The 16,484-nt window shown below is 52.4% G+C and overlaps 2 pseudogenes; both read right to left on the bottom strand.

Annotated features, from left to right (window-relative positions):
• The window catches only part of LOC134426211 (28S ribosomal RNA), a 7,624-nt pseudogene extending 1,760 nt beyond the window's left edge, over nucleotides 1-5,864 (bottom strand).
• Nucleotides 5,865-6,759: 895 nt separating this feature from the next.
• On the bottom strand, nucleotides 6,760-6,912 carry LOC134426067 (5.8S ribosomal RNA; annotated as a pseudogene).
• Nucleotides 6,913-16,484: the final 9,572 nt, after the last annotated feature.

Raw genomic sequence — 16,484 nt, 5'->3', positions numbered from 1 at the left:
CAAATTTTAGGAGCGGGTGCTTCCCATTCAAGCCGGGCTTCATCATCACCCCCCAACTCTACCGCCGGTAGAGGCTCCCAAATTGATGGGACGGACTCTTGTGTCCCCCCTGCTTTTAGCCACAATCTTTCAAATAACCGTTCCAGATGGATTTCCTTCAAATAATTCACAAGAGTCTCATCCAAAGACTGTGCCAATCTATGCAGTCTTCTCGCCTGTATACTTGGAATGAGCGCCACCAATCTGATGAGACCTAAACCACCATCTTTGAAACTCGAGTACAAGATCGCATCACACGTACTTTGTGGAAGATGAAGCCATTCCTTGACTGTATTACGAATCAACTGGTCAAGGGATTCGAGGAGGCCCACCTTAACCTCAGTATGGTCAGCCAAATATATCAGTCTCGGAATAGTATAAGTCCTGAGTATATTGACTTTCTAGAGAGGTTTTAAAGGCGAACAACCAATTCGATGGAGCCAATCAGTTAGCTTCTCTGATAATCTAGGGTCTGCGAAGCCAGTCCAGGGGTCTACCCATGTGCCAAGATATCTTTCTGAGGAACCTGGGTCGATCATGTTAAGAGGGGATCCGTTTATTACCCATGCAGGACAATCATTGATAGTATATGAGTCCCTTGTTGGCTTGATGTAAAAGCCAAAGTGTAAAAGTGACATTTTTCACCCTTCGTACTGAGGCCAGTAAGATTACAAAAGGCCTCCAGAATTTTGATGTTACAACACATGCCTTCCCAGGAATCACTCAGGAGCACTAGGTCATTGGCAAATGCCATGGCCGTAGTTTTCCAACCCCCATGATGGAAACCTTCACCTTCACGTTCAAGTTTACATAGAAGGGGGTCCATCGCTAAATTAAACAGCAGAGGTGACATAGGGTTGCCCTGTTTGACACCTGAGCGAATGTATATGGGGTCTGTTCTTCCCCTTCCAACGGAAATGTACGTCCTGACATCACGATACATTTCCCTCACTAAATCAATCACGTGTGAATCCACACCTCTCTGGACCAGACCCTCAAATACATGCTCATGACACACGGTGTCAAATGCCTTAGCGATGTCCACGAACACGACCCCCAGATGTTTGTGCTCTCCTTTTGCTGTTTTTACCACAAGTTGTAACAACTTGAGGTTCTCGGCACACCCTGATGCGCAAATAAAACCCCGTTGCCGGGGGTTAATGGGACAAGCTTTGGACAGCCTCGCCGTGGCGATCCTGGAAAATAGCCTAATCACCATTGAACCAATAGTGATAGGCCTCCAGTTATTGATATCACCAAGCTTCTCTACATCTGAAGACTTGTGTATCAAGACTGTCCTGCAGTCCCGCAGCACATCTGGAATTGTACCGGTAATAAGCCAGAGGTTGAAGATCTCAGTCAACCGGGAAAATCTCGGGTCTTTTGCAATAATTTGACCCAGAGTAATCCCATCTGGCCCGGGAGCGGAGGTTTTACACATCTCTTTCAAGTTCTTATCCACCTCTTTCTCTGTAATTAGGGCCTCGAACACCCCATTGTTCGCCTCCTTATAAGGAGGGAAACCTAAGAGGCCACCAAATGTACCAGATGTATCCCATCTATTCTTAAAGTGATCGTGCACAACGCTCGATGGTACCTGGCACTGAATGGCTTCCGTGCTATCCAAGATGATACGCGCGAGGCGCCTTCTATGTGACTTGAACAACAACTGAAATCGCAAGAATTTGCCCCTCTTGATAGCTCTTTTGCACATCCAATTTGGTGTAGTCTTGGATGTTTTTTCGCCACGGGGTGCCTGCTTTTTTCGACCCTTACAGATAGATTTGCTCTGGCTAGGCTCCCCCAGAATACCGAGAAACTCGTTATATACGTCATTCACCACACAACCTGGATCTTGCCCATCAACAATTTTCTCAAAGGCCTCCCGATACATGGTGAACTTTCCAACCGATAGTCCCGCTTTGATCATCTTGCGGTATTGGAGTTTTAACTGTCCCTCCTTCGGCAATTTAGCAGACTCGGGTGGATGTTCGATCCCCACGGCGCCTACTAGGCCTTCATGTTCTTCTGCGGAGGGACCTTTCACTAGACGGCGCCTTTTATCGCTTATCTGCTTTGCTGTCTTCATTGGAATATGCTCCGCTAAAGGTTGATTAATGTTCCTTTTACCGGTGTACTTGTCCACCAGTTGTATCAGGAGAGCCTCTTCCTCTTCAGTCCATACTCGTTTGTGGGCCCCTCGGGCCGATGACTCTTTAGGATGGGAAGCAATAATCCGCTCCTCATTCCGCACAAGAGGATGTCTTATCCTCTTGTGCTGACCCAGGCCAATCTTGGTGGCAAACCCTCGATGGCACACCTCACAGACCCAGTCACCTGTGGGAGCCACACACACCATTCCCTTGCAACGCGGGATGTGACACGAGATACTGTGGTATTTTAGATTTTGTTTACCACACTTCGCACATCTGAAAATGATCTTTCTCTGCCTGTGCACCCTTTTAAGATGATCAATCAGCCCCAGCATCCTAGTAAACGGGGTCTCACATTGAGGACAAGATGGCTGTTTGTCCGGCATTGATACGACCGGTGTTTTTGGCGTACTACCAATAGCTTTGGACCCATAAGGAGCCTCGGGTGTTTTGGGCTCTTCAGTATCCCCCCTCCTACTTTCGGCCTCAGGTGTTCTGGGCTCTTCGAAACCTCCCTCTGCACTCACAGCCTCTTCCTGGGCCAGCCCCATAGGGGAGATCTCATATGGCTCAGGGAGTTGCCCCAGAAACTCCCAGACATCTGCATGATGTATACCATCTCCTTTGACAATTCCAGAGTTAACAAACTCTAGACTTACAAGATTGAACCCCTCTTCCCTGGGCAGAGAGGGCACAGATTTGGCATCATTGACCCTTAGATCTAATGGGTCAGTCTGAGTTGCAGTAGAGATGTAACGCAAAGCTAGACATTGCACCATTATGTCAGTCCGGTAAGTTAAAGAAATAACCAGTCCAAGTGAGGGTAGAAATAGTCGTAGTCGACCCTCTCTTGAGCTACCAACTTTTGTCCAACATCAACAGCCCGTGGACAAGGCACTGTGCAACAGCGAACAGGCTGCGGCAAACTCTTTGTTTTAGCAGATCGTGATACTACCATTGAGTGGCGATCCCAACAATAGGGAGGGCTGGTAAATGCCCTCACTCACACTGGGGCAAAAGTCAACTTAGTTACCACAAGGGCATCCGGCGGGACCGCGAGGAGGTGCGACTTCTGCAGCTGAGCCCAGTCCCGCCGTTTACCCGCGCTTCATTGAATTTCTTCACTTTGACATTCAGAGCACTGGGCAGAAATCACATCGCGTCAACACCCGCCTCGGGCCTTCGCGATGCTTTGTTTTAATTAAACAGTCGGATTCCCCTGGTCCGCACCAGTTCTAAGCCGGGTGCTAGGCGCCAGCCGAGGCGGGGCGTCAGCCCGGGGACCCCCCCGGGGGACCCTCCCCTGCGCGAACCGCTCGGGGCTCCGGCCGCGGCAAGGCGGAGGGTGGGTGGGGGGGGTGGGCAGCGCCCGCCGCAGCTGGGACGATCCACGGGAAGGGCCCGGCACGCGTCCAGCCGCGGCGCGCACCCAGCCCCGCTTCGCGCCCCAGCCCGACCGACCCAGCCCTTAGAGCCAATCCTTATCCCGAAGTTACGGATCCGGCTTGCCGACTTCCCTTACCTACATTGTTCCAACATGCCAGAGGCTGTTCATCTTGGAGACCTGCTGCAGATATGGGTACGGCCCGGCGCGAGACTTACACCCTCTCCCCCGGATTTTCACGGGCCAGCGAGAACTCACCGGACGCCGCCGGAACCGCGACGCTTTCCAAGGCACGGGCCCCTCTATCGGGGCGAACCCATTCCAGGGCGCCCGGCCCTTCACAAAGAAAAGAGAACTCTCCCCGGGGCTCCCGCCAGCTTCTCCGGGATCGGTTGCGTCACCACACTGGGCGCCTCACGGCGCCCGTCTCCGCCACTCCGGATTCGGGGATCTGAACCCGACTCCCTTTCGATTGGCTGAGGGCAACGGAGGCCATCCCCCGCCCTTTTGGAACGGCGCTCGCCTATCGCTTAGGACTGACTGACCCATGTTAAACTGCTGTTCACAAGGAACCCTGCTCCACTTTGGCTTTCAAAGCTCTCGTTTGAATATTTGCTACTACCACCAAGATCTGCACCTGCGGCAGCTCCACCCGGGCCCAAGCCCCAGGCTTCGAGGCGCACCGCCATGGCCCTCCTACTCATCACGGCCTAGCCCCCGCGGGCATCGCACTGCCGGTGACGGCCGAGTATGGGCCCGACGCTCCAGCGCCATCCATTTTCAGGGCCAGTTGATTCGGCAGGTGAGTTGTTACACACTCCTTAGCGGATTCCGATTTTCATGGCCACCGTCCTGCTGTCTAGATCAACCAACACCTTTTCTGGGCTCTGATGAGTGTCAGCATTGGGCGCCTTAACTCGGTGTTCGGTTCATCCCGCAGCGCCAGTTCTGCTTACCAAAAGTGGCCCACTGAGCATTCGCATTCCATGGCGCGGCTCCACGCCAGCGAGCCGGCCCCCTTACCCATTGAAAGTTTGAGAATAGGTTGAGATTGTTTCAGCTCCAAGGCCTCTAATCATTAGCTTTACCAGGTAAAACTGCCCATTGCCAAGTGCCAGCTGAGGGAAACTTCAGAGGGAACCAGCTACTAGATGGTCTGTCTTTCGCCCCTAGACCCGCGTTGGACGACGGATTTGCACGTCAGGACCACTACGGACCTCCACCAGAGTTTCCTCTGGCTTTGCCCTGCCCAGGCATAGTTCACCATCTTTCGGGTCCTAGCACGGACGCTCACGCTCCACCTCCCCGGCCCCGCAAAGGGGCGGTGGGTGAGACGGGCTGGTGGTGCGCCTGGGGCTACCAGGCGCAACATGCGCCACGGGATCCCACCTCAGCCGGCACGCGCCGGCCCTTACCTTCATTGTGCCGCGGGCTTTCGACAATGGCTCCTGACTCGCGCACGTGCCGCCTGTCAAGCTCACTCCTTGGTCTGTGTTTCAAGACGGGTCAGGTGGGTAGCCAACATCGCTGCAGACCCCGGGCACCCCAGCGCGGCCTGTGAGCCCAGCCCAGTGGCGCCGCGCGGTCGGGGCGCACTGAGCACAGTCCGCCCCGGTTGACAGCAGGGCTGGGGGCCAGCGGGCCCAGCCCCTGCACCCCTGCGAGAAACGCTGTGCTTTGAGGACGCTTACCCCCCGCGAGGGGAGAAGCGACGCCCCCCGCCACGGCACTACCACGGATGGGGTTTGCCCGGGCGACGGAGGGGAGGCGGAGGCGAGGATCCACCAAACCTGCGCCAGACGAATGAAACTCGCCGGGTTGAATCCTCCAGGCAGACTGCGCAGGCCCCACCTGTTTACCTCTTAACGGTTTCACACCCTCTTGAACTCTCTCTTCAGAGTTCTTTTCGACTTTCTCTTACGATTCTTGTTGGCTATCGGTCTCGTGCCAGTATTTAACCTTAGATGAAGTTTACCATCCGGTTTAGGCTGCATTCCCAAGCAACCTGACTCTGAGAAGCCCCGGGCCCGGCGCGCTGGGGGGCCGCTACTGGCCTCACACCGTCTGCGGGCTGCGGCCTCGATCACAAGGATTTGGGTCCCCCAAGAGCGCCGCCCAGGAGGGGGGCTTCTGTACGTCACATGTCCCGTGCCCCACTGCGGGGGGAGATTCAGCCCTGGGCTTTTCCCTCTTTGCTCACCGTTACTGATGGAATCCTTGTTAGTTTCTTTTCCCTTGCTGACTAATATGCTTAAATTCAGCGGCTCGCCATGTCTGATCTGAGGTTGCAAGGCCAAAGCTTGGCCACACCTCCCGGCCCATGCTGCTCCTAAAGAAGTGGCATGCCAACAGGCCAACAGCCAGCCAGCTTCTCCCACCTACTACTCTCACCTCCCTCCCCACTGGCTCCCATGCACCAGGGGAAAACAAAGCCAGAGGCAGAGAAGCAGAGACGGAGTGCCCCATCCCAGAGACAAGAACCAAAAAGGGAGTGTGGCAGAGACAGCCCTGATGGGGGACCAGCCAAGTGGCGGCACGTGATGGCCTTGGTGGAGAGAGAGAAAAGCCATGGTGCTATTTGCACCCCGAGACCGCAACAGAAGAGGAGCAGGGCAGGCGAAGGGAGGAGGGGGTCAGAACCCCTGTCCCTGGCGCTCTCGCCTCACATGCACACGCAGCAGCACAGCACAGTACCCCCGTGGTATCCACCCGCAGACAGCCGCCTGCGTGACTGGGAGGCTACGGGTGAGGCCTGCACCTCATCTCCCTCTTGTCCCCTCTGTTCTCCCAGCCCACGGTGATGTTTTCAACGCTGTCTCTTACTCTCCTCATCTCCCACCACCACCATACCGCGGCATGGGTGCCCCAAGGACAAACTCTGCCCCAGTGGCTCACTCCAGGAGTGGGGAGCTATGGATCAGTCCCTGAGTCTGCATATAGGGGGATGAAGGCCCTGCGCGGCAACAATGACGATGACAGCCATGACGATGATGACGCCTGCTGGGTCACAGGGAAAAAATTGAGGCCGCCAAGGGAAAAGCATCCCTTGCAAACCCCTGACCGCCTTCCCTCTGGGCACCAGCGAGCCAGCATCGTCTCCGCTGCTGACCACAGTCAACTGGCCTGCGAGGCGACGCCAGCCGCACCACTGTGGTGGCCCCCGGACGGCAACTGATCGTCAAGAAATGCTCAGACGGGCGTAGCCCCGGGAGGAACCCAGGGCCGCAAGTGCATTCAAAGTGTGGATGACCAATGTGTCCTGCAATTCATAGTAATTCTTGCAGCTAGCTGCATTCTTCATTAATGCATGAGCCGTGTGATCCACCGCTAAGTGTTGTCTGGCTTTTGGCACCGATCCCGCACGCGTGGAGGGGCTGGGACCGCTCACATGAAGCGGCCCCTTTCTCTTGTGCTGAGGACGTGCAGGCGCGTGCCTGGCTTTGACCATCCTTACTTGATAGTCAGGATTGCAGACATAGGAGATCCAGCCACACTGAACTGGAATTCTTCCTCAAACCTCCACACTATGGTGGCACTGAAGGAGATCTGAGCAGTCTGGGTCCCACCTGGTGCACCGATGTCTTCCTCAGGCGCAAACTTGAAGCAGAAGCCCACATTGGCAGTTGAAGGGCTATAGGTGAAGGGAGCATCAATAGCTCCTAGGTTAATCAGTTCCACCTGCAGCAGCAAGAAAGCAAAATGGAAATACATGTGGAATCTTCCCTTCTTGTGAGTTATTGTCTAATGACGCAATTAATACCCAGAAATAGCAGACAATGCTATGAATGGCAAAAAAATACAACAGGACAAGTTCTGCCCTTGGGTTTTCCTGCAAAGCAGTGGCAGCTCCACAGAACTGGAGTCCACAACCCTGGGGTTATCCCATGGACACAGAGCTGTGCACCTCTGATCAGCATCACCAAGTTCATTCAGACCTGGCCCTGAGAGCAACGTGGGCTGATTGCAGCTGCGTAGTCAATCACCCCAGAGCTGCTGCTGCCCCAGTGAGCACAGCTCCAACAGCACCATCTACTCATTCACCTTTTCCCATGTCATGAAAACAATACATTGATTATGAGGCATCAGCATCAAAATGTATAGACAGCATCATCTTTTGGTAAGAAAACTCAGCATGTCTTTGCCTCCCACAGCCAAGCTTTTGGAAGTGTCTGGCATGATGTAGTGCCTCATCTTCTACCTCTTTCAGCTGCTCTCTCTTTGGATTTTGTTGCAAACTTGACACTATTGGGGAGGAGACAAATAGGTAGAAAAATGCTTTGCTTTATTCCCAGGAAAACTTTTCTCTTTCTAGAGCCAGAGATGCACCAAGGCTGAAGTGTGTTGAGGGACTGGTCAGCAAGGGAAAGAACTCCCAAGCCCTTTGCAAGGGCCAGCACTGAGCCAGGAGGCTGGATGGCTTTCCTGTGACTTGCAGCAATAAGCAGGAGACACTTGACTGGAAGCTGTCTGCAGTTGACTGAAGCTCAAAGGCAGCCAGTTTGTTCCAGCTGCTTCTGAACAGCCCAGTCCAAAGGTGCCTTGTGTCTGGCACGACCACAAAAGCCTCTGAACATCCCTTTTTGACCCAGGCTTCGTTTCATATGCCAAGGGGTTGTTTTGCAGCAAGCCTCCCAGCTGATTCCCAAAGAAGGAACTGGGGCTTCATGAACAACAGACACACCTTTCAGACCCTCCCAGATTTCACCAGTAGATCAAATATTCCCTGCTCACAACTGCCCAGGTCGGCAGCAATTCCACACTTCCACCAGGCTTGCTCTGCCTCAGGAGCCATCAGGATCCAGCCCAAGCCTTCTGCTCACGTCATAGATGTGGGGGGTGTCGATAGAAATGTTCCCAAGGTTCAGAGTAGGAGAGCTGAATTCTACCAAGGGTCCTTGGCCTTCCCCTCTGAGCTGCAGGGGCAGCCTGCTCTCACAGCCTGGGGAGAGATGTCTATTGCACTACAATCATTCCCTCTGTTATACTGTATTTTCCAGGCTGCCTCAGTGCTAGACCCTGACTCTGAGCTGGATGCAACCAGCTCCTGATGCTGCAGGAGAGGATATGGACCCTCCTCTTCCCTCAGCCTTGGGGCTGACTTCTAATTTCTAACCCATTCCTTGGGCTGCTTTCCAATTTCAGCCACCAGTCCGCTGAGTTTAAAACATCTCTGCTGCCTTGTAGTGACAGGCCAAGGAGTTACAGGTATAAATTGAAAGAAAGGAAATTTAGCTTAGATATTAGGAAGAAATTTTTTACTCTGAGGGTGGTGAGACACTGGAGCAGGTTCCCCAGGGCTGTTGTGGAGGTTCCAGCCCTGAAAGTGTTCCAAGCCAGGCTGGATGGGGCTTGGAGCTACCTGTTCTAGGGGGAGGTGTTCCTGCCCAGAGGCCTTTAAGTCCATTCCATCCTTAACATACTCTGGTTCTATGCTTTCCTTCCCATGCACTTAGAGGAGCTTTGAAATCATTCAGTGAAGGCACAGAGCTCCTACAGAGTTTGGCAATTACCAAACTACCTGGCCCAGGAACACAGGACTTTGTTGCCAAAGTCCCCAACTCCTGACACTCAGCACTGTGTTCTATTTCCACAGACAGAGCTGAAAGGGCTCAATTCCCACAAAGGGAGAGAGGCAGGTGCTGGCCAAGGCTGCTCCTTCTACCAACACCCTGGGCTCAGGGGGGCTCAAACACCTCTGCTCTGCTGCTGTCTGGGCACTGGGAGGTGATCTAGGCTCAGGGAACACATTTGTAACTCAGCTCCTGCTGCCTGATGATGGATCCATGTCAAATGGACCCATCATCCTGGAGGCCAGGGGCCTGCAGGGGCTGAGTGCTTGTTCACTAAAGCTGTTCTGCTCTGCAGCTCTCTGGCCTTTGGGGGAATGCTGACAAAGCCATGGCATGAAAACCTCTCCCTGCACTGCCTGGGCTGTTCTGGGATCAGTCAGGCACACACAGCATTCTGAGCCCTGGCCTGGCACAGGAGACTCCCTGGGAGCTGCAGGGCCAGGGGGGATGTGCCAGCACTGCCCTGCTGACCAGGGACTCTTCCCAGCACTTCCATGGGAGCCCCGTGGGCTCAGGCTGGCACCATGGCTTCACTGAGGGGGAGAGAAGCAGGGCAAAGGAGCTGTACCTGAGATGCTGCAGTAAGCCACACTTCCATTCTCCAGTGCTTCCAGGGGTCTGAAGGTCACCTTGAATTTGGCCAAACAATTTGGCCCAATTTCTCCCTCCTACAGCAGAAAGAGACAGCAAAACAGTTCTCTTCAAACTTCACATTTCTTGTTTTCAACCACACTTCTGTAAGCCTCTGTTTAGAGCATTAGTAATGAGTGAACAACACAAGGAGCCCAAGGAAACACTCCAAACCCAGCTCAACACAGCACTGGAAGCTCTCAATGCTCAGCTGTTCAGCTCCCCCTCTCCACAATATTCCTGCTGCTCTGACAAAGGCTCTTGGTCACATCATGCTGCTGTCAGCTACAGTGGGATGCTACTGCCACTGTGCACTGGTGGCTCTCCACAAGAAGAAGAGAACATGATCCCTGTCTTGGGTCGACTATATGATGCTTTTATCCCAAATCGTCTTGTTCTGTTTATGCTGAATAATAAGTTTTGCACCTTTAAGACTTGTTGCAGAGAGTGAAGGGGGGAGAGAAGAAGCAGCAGTTTGTTTTCAGACACTGCACTCACTCCTCCACATTCCTGCTCCTGGACTGCATTGTGTGTGGATGGACAGACAGCGGGACAGAGCTCTCCTTTGCTTTTAGTTAATTTAGCTTGCTGAGGCAAAGAAGTTCCCTGGACTGTGGGTTTTTTTTTCCTTTCTTTGGACCTGTTCAAAACTGCTCTGGACTGAACACCAGAAGAGCACCAACAGCTCCACCTGTGGCCACCGGGCTGAGCCTGGCCTGTGACATTTCCAGCACTAGAGGGACTGATCAGAGACTGAGTGAGCTGAGCTGCAACCCAGGGAGGGACTTTCTCAGTTTGTCATCTCTTTTGGAGCAGCAAGGGGTTTTATTGATTAATACTGTTTAGGGTTTATTGTTTAATAAACAGGTTTTTTCCACTTCAAGGAGGTCTTTTCTCCAGGACCGGTTGGGGGTAGGGGCCGATTGAATCTGCTTTCCGAGAGGAGCCCCTTTGGGGGGTTCTCTCCCAAATTTGCCCGGAACCAGAACCTTAGAAATAAAAATATTAGTTTAACCTGTATTGAAAGAAAGCAGAGGCTGGCATTATTCTAGGGTTTACTCCAAGATGAGAAGGGATGTTGCACTGTGCAGACATCAGGCATTCATTGTCTCTCACAATGCCAGTACTCAGAATCAGGACTCTGGTTGATACGAGGATGTGGTGGTTTGCTTGCAGAAACAGAAAAGGAAAAGGTTTTCTGTCCCTGTGTGCAGGACAACTCCAAAGGCCCATTTCAACCTTCCACCCTTGTGTCCAGGCTCACAGAGGACACTGGAAGGGACACTCAGAAATAGTGCAAGGCGTGGTTACGGGAGGGGATTGGTATTTCTATGATTAGCCTTAGGCTGAATTTGGCCTCACTTTCCCAGCAAACCATTGCAAGCTTCAGGTCAGTGTGTGAGCTGGCAGTGCTCCAACAGCCTCTGCTGAACCTCACATGTGGGGGGAGCCCCTACCTGTAAGAACTGCTCCCTGTGGACACTGCAAGGACACGCACAGAGTGCCCTTGAGCTCAAGCCCTGGCACCACAGCTTGGCCTTGTCAGGCACCCAACCCTGCCATGAGCCTCCAGGGCAGAAATGCTTTTAGCATTTGGCATTTTTAGGCGAGCTCTGCAGGTGCACCAGAAACTCAATGTCCTCCCTCCCAGCACTTCGAGCCAGCTGACAATCTGCCCAGTGACCACAGCCAGGGGTAGAGTGGGTGGGAGGAGGAAGAGGGGTTGTAGGATGAGGAGGATGAGGATGAAGAAGAGGAGGAAAATGAGGTTTTCACCTATCACTTACCATTGGCTCAATGAAAAAAATGTCATCAGAGAACAGCATGGGGTCTTGGTGCAACTTTGCCTTCTCCCCCGGGAGCCTCAGGAGGGCAGTGTGATCTTCACAAGAGCCCTTCTTCTTCCCTGTTTCTTTCCCCTCCATTAACTTTTCCAGCCACAGCTCTCTCGTGTCCGCAGGAATCGATGCTGCCTGCAGCCACAGGAGAGACAAAGCCAGCAGACTGTTTAATAAGCCACAGATTGGCAGAGAGAAGTGTGAGTGCAGGAGAGCAAAGCACCTGGGGAGGAGCTGCAGTGTGAGAGATGAGTAATGCGATGATTTATCAAAAAGCAGGATGCCCCATTGCAGGGAATGATTGGCAGCTGACTCCATTGATTCACAAGGCTGAACAGTTGCTTTATTAAACTAAATTATATTACATTGTACTACACTATATTAAAGAAGCATACTATACTACAAAGAATCCTAAAGAATACTAAAGAAAACTTGTGACTGTCTCCAGACAGCCAGGACAAAGCTTTTTCCAATTGGCCAAGGAAACAAAACAATCCTCAGCAGAATCCAACTGACAAATCACTTCAGGTAAATAATCTTCCTAACACTTTCCACATGATGGAGATACGAATTTTTTTCTTTCTTTTCCCTGTGCTTCTCCAGGAAAAGAAACCTTGAGAGAGAATTATGTCTCTCCATTCAGAGAATGTGAATGCCACAATGATTGACTCTCACAATTAACAGACAAATACCATGTATAGAAGTTAAGAAAAATTTCTTTTACCCCCTCAGTTGTTATCAAGGGACACCTGGGGTTGGGATATGTGGGAGGGTCACCTTGTCACTACAGTGACATTTGACCTCCAATCAAGATTTGAGGAAGTAAACTCTACCACTGGACACTGAAGAAGGAGTCAATGGACAGAATTTTGGGAGGGACTAAAGGGTTAAAAGGCAAAAACTCCATTGTATGGGAGAGCACATGGTGGGGAAAATCGTTTGCTCCTGGCGCCATAACATTTTCTCTATTCAGTCTTCTGTTGCATTTTTGATAAGGTTTAATAAACCTTTCTAAACTTATGAAAAGGGAGTGGCTATTTCTCCCAAGCAGCAGCTCCCCAGCAAGGGCTGACCCCAAGCCATGGGGGTCCCAGATGGATCAGAGGATAACTTGTTGTTCACTGGCCCAGCAGGGAGTTTTACTCCACACCTGCAAGCTCAGGAGAGGTTTCCAGAGCCAGCGTCCCTCCAGGGAACCTCCTGGCTCAAAGCCTCTGGCAAAAAACTGAGGGAGAATCCATCAGCCACTTCAAGTGGCTTTTCCTACCACTGAGCTGCTGGGGAGGCAGATAAAGGTCATGGAGCAGGACTTCCCTGGGAAGGGGAGACAAAGCTGGGTTGCAGCTACGTGCTACCAGCACTGTGAAAAATGCACATTATATGATTGGCTTTTCGCATATGGTCTGTTCTGTTTCAGTCTCTATGCAATATTGCATAGAGAAATGTAAGATAACAACAATTAGAAATCAATCAGATAATGCACATAACCAATGACACATCTGCAATCATACCATTATCAGTCACTACAACACTGAACTGTCATCCCAGAGTCTGCGACAGCTGATGAACCTTGAAACAACAGAGAACTGGAGAACTCATGTCCAGATTCATGTTTCTCCAAATTCCCTTTGAAATCAGGCTCAGCTATCATACATGGTCAAACTGCCAAGCCAAAACGACTTGAATACTTTTTGATGCAGAAAACATCTGGGCTGATTGTCAATCATTCCATTCAAGTAGAGCTAGAACTTGGCAAGAGTTCAAACTCCAATTGCTGGACATCACTTAATACATTTTAAAACAAGACTCTTAAAACAGCAATTATGAATAGGAAACCTTAGGATTAAAGATCAATCAAACCATTAAATAATTGAATCCCTCCAAAACTTCTGTCAGGACAGAAATTCTTCAAACACAGCAAACCTCTTGAATTCTCAGCTGAAGTACTCTATAATAACTGAAGAAATAATAGCTGAAGAAAACCACAAAACTGGCAATCTGGATTTAAAAGAAACCCAAAAAACATGAGTAGTTAAGAAACAAAAAGACAAGATTCTGAAGAGACACGTGTCTTGTAGATGATCACGCAAAGAGACAGTGAAACACATGAAAGCTGGCTGTAAATATTACAACAATATCTTGATCATAATTCTTATAATAAATTCTGAAAATTCTCACTATATAATCAACTTATCAACAGGAAGTATTTGAAGGGGTTATGACAACTTTTTTAAAGTATTCATATAGCATTAATAACAATCCTTATTTATCAGTATCACCTATTAAATCCAAAAATAACAAAGGTTACAAACTCCATACCAACAAAACTGTGAATCATTGGAGAATCAGCTGGTGACCCCACAGATAGGATCTGATTGATATTTCTCAAATGCTCTGTCTTCAGAGACATTTCATGTAATTGAATCATTGCTAATAATTCTATCTTTCTACAGTGGTTTCCCTTCCTAAGAGGCATTTTGCACAACAGAAGATTTCCATTTATATCATATTTGGAATACCACTGATTTGCACTGGTTTCCCCTTTTTCTGTATCTTGGGAAAAAGTCTGTGTGCTTTCTCACTTTACTCTGATTTTGGACAGCTTTTTTACATGTCCAGCTTTTGCATCTGAAGCCTGATCATCTGGTAAATGCTGTTTCCGTCACTTCTGTGGGACCGGGCTGTTGAGGAGTTCGGTGTGCCTCACACAACATGCGCTGCACCCGCGAAAAATCTCCACCTTGAGATTTTGATGGAGGCTGAAACTGTGTGCTGGCTGCCGGGGCCGGCTGCGTGCCCGCTGCCGTGGGACCGGAGCAGGGCCGGTCCCTCGGGCACCCTCTGCACCCAGACCGCGCCCGCTCTCTGCCGGTGCCCTCACGGGAGTGCGGATGCCCCCGCCCCGACCGCGCCTCCCCGGCGCTTCTCTCGGCGCAGGCGCGGTCTGGGGAACGCCCCCTGTGCCCGTGACCGACACCGGCGCTGCCCCGGTCCCGTTCTGGCTCCGGTCCCCGCTCGGCCGCGTCCGTGCCGCGTCTGCGCACTGGGGAAAAACCCGCCCCGCTCCGGCTGCCGGGTTTGTGCGTCATCAGCGGGCGCCTGCCGCGCTCCGTGGCGGTCGCAGGGACGCTGCAGCCGTCCCGTCCCGTCCGCCTCAGTCCCGCCCGGCGCGGCTGCCGCGGCCCGTGCGCGTTCCCCGGGTGCCGCCGCCATCGCAGTCGCGCGGGTTCTGCCCTTCGCGCGCGGCTTTGGCACCCCCTGCGTGAAACCGCCGCCGCCGCCATGGCGCATGCGCCCGCCGCCAGCGCCGCCAGCGCCGCGCCTCCCGCTCCCGCGCTCCGCCCGGCCCGGCCCCGCTCGGCGCTGCCCCCGCAGCCGCCGGCCGTGCCCTGCACGCTGCCGACCGCCCGCTGCTGCGATCCGGGCACCGCCGTGCGCGCTATCGCCTCCGCCGCTGCTGTGCCTGCGACTGCCCCGCTGCCCCCGTGGGCCCCCGCAGCCCCCACGGCCGCGTCTGCGGCCCCCCCGGGCTGCTGCCGGCCGGCGCCGCCGTGGCACGGGTTCGCCAGTCGCCGAGAAGCGGCTCTGCCCCGGGTTCCCCGACCCCCTCCGCCCTCCTACCCCTGAGAGTTCTGGGCGTTCTGGGGACCCATGGGACCCTGGGCACTGTGGAGATGATGCCAATTCCTCCCACACCTGTTTGCTAGGGATTACCTTTGTCCCTCTATGGTCGGTAAGGGCAACTGCCGCCTGCTGATGGCAGGATGACTTCCCCCATCCTCGAGAGAATACTGCTGCTTGCTGATAGCTGGCAGCCCCCGCGGAATTCCACGAAATTGCCTCTAACATTACCCTTGCTGGGGATAAAAGCTTCAAGGCCGTTTATCTTTTTTCAGAGATTTTCACAGGGTGTGTGGCTGCCATGCCCTGTAGGGCTGACAAGATGCTGGGTTGTTCCTGGGAACATGTCTCCCCCATGTTCTCAATTTTGACTTTTCTTACCAAAAGCTGAATCATCTGCAAGGTCAGTCCGGAGTTTGCCCTGGTCACCGTCCAGCAGCTCGCAGGTGAGGGTTTCCAGGCGTGCTTCTGGTCCTCCTCTTTCCAGGTCGAGCTTGAAATGAATCTTCTCAGCAGAGGTCGAGATGCTCTTTCTGGATTTTTCCCTTGAGAGTGCCTGTTTCCTTTCCTTCTCGGGCTGGGTTTCAACAGCTGATGGCTGTGGCGTGGCTGCTTGCCAAGAGCCCACCTGGGTGCCCTCTTGGAGCCCACCAGGGACGCCAATATCTCAGGGTCTCTTGCTGCTCAGAGTGACCCCAAGAAAAGTTCAAAGTCTCTTTTCCCAGCCTGGCGCTTGAAGAAGGAGTCAGGGCTCTTCATTTCTCAGCCTCAAGGTTGTTTATTTTATCTTATCTATAAAAAAATTTTCTCCTGCCCTGCCGAGGTCAGCTCAGCAGGACAGTCTGAGGCACTCTGCCTGCCCCCAGGGCGGTGTTATGTCTTTATACTAAAAACTGCGTGTACAATGTTTACAATTACTTTCCAATACCTATCACCTATGTTAGACAGTGAGCTTCTACTCTAAACCAATCGGTAAGTGCCAACATCACAGCAGAAGATGGAGGCCAAGAAGAAGAAGGAGAAAGGCTGGACACACCCAGTTCCCTCCATCTTGCCTCCTGAACCCCCATACCAAAAACCCCAAAATCTACTTTTCCACCCTGTGATAACTTCACTAATATTCTACCTAAACTGTTGTGGCCTGCTGATCTTCATATAAGGTTTGTATTTTGCTCTACGGGTCATAATCAAATCCACTGGTGTTTTGGGCTCCGTGGCAGGGCTTCTGAGCCCCCTGGCATGGGTCCTG

The sequence above is a fragment of the Melospiza melodia genome, chromosome 17, assembly GCF_035770615.1.
Source record: "Melospiza melodia melodia isolate bMelMel2 chromosome 17, bMelMel2.pri, whole genome shotgun sequence".
Classification (NCBI taxonomy): domain Eukaryota; kingdom Metazoa; phylum Chordata; class Aves; order Passeriformes; family Passerellidae; genus Melospiza; species Melospiza melodia.
Note: the sequence above shows the minus strand (reverse complement) of the source record. Positions and strands in the feature narration are given on the sequence as shown.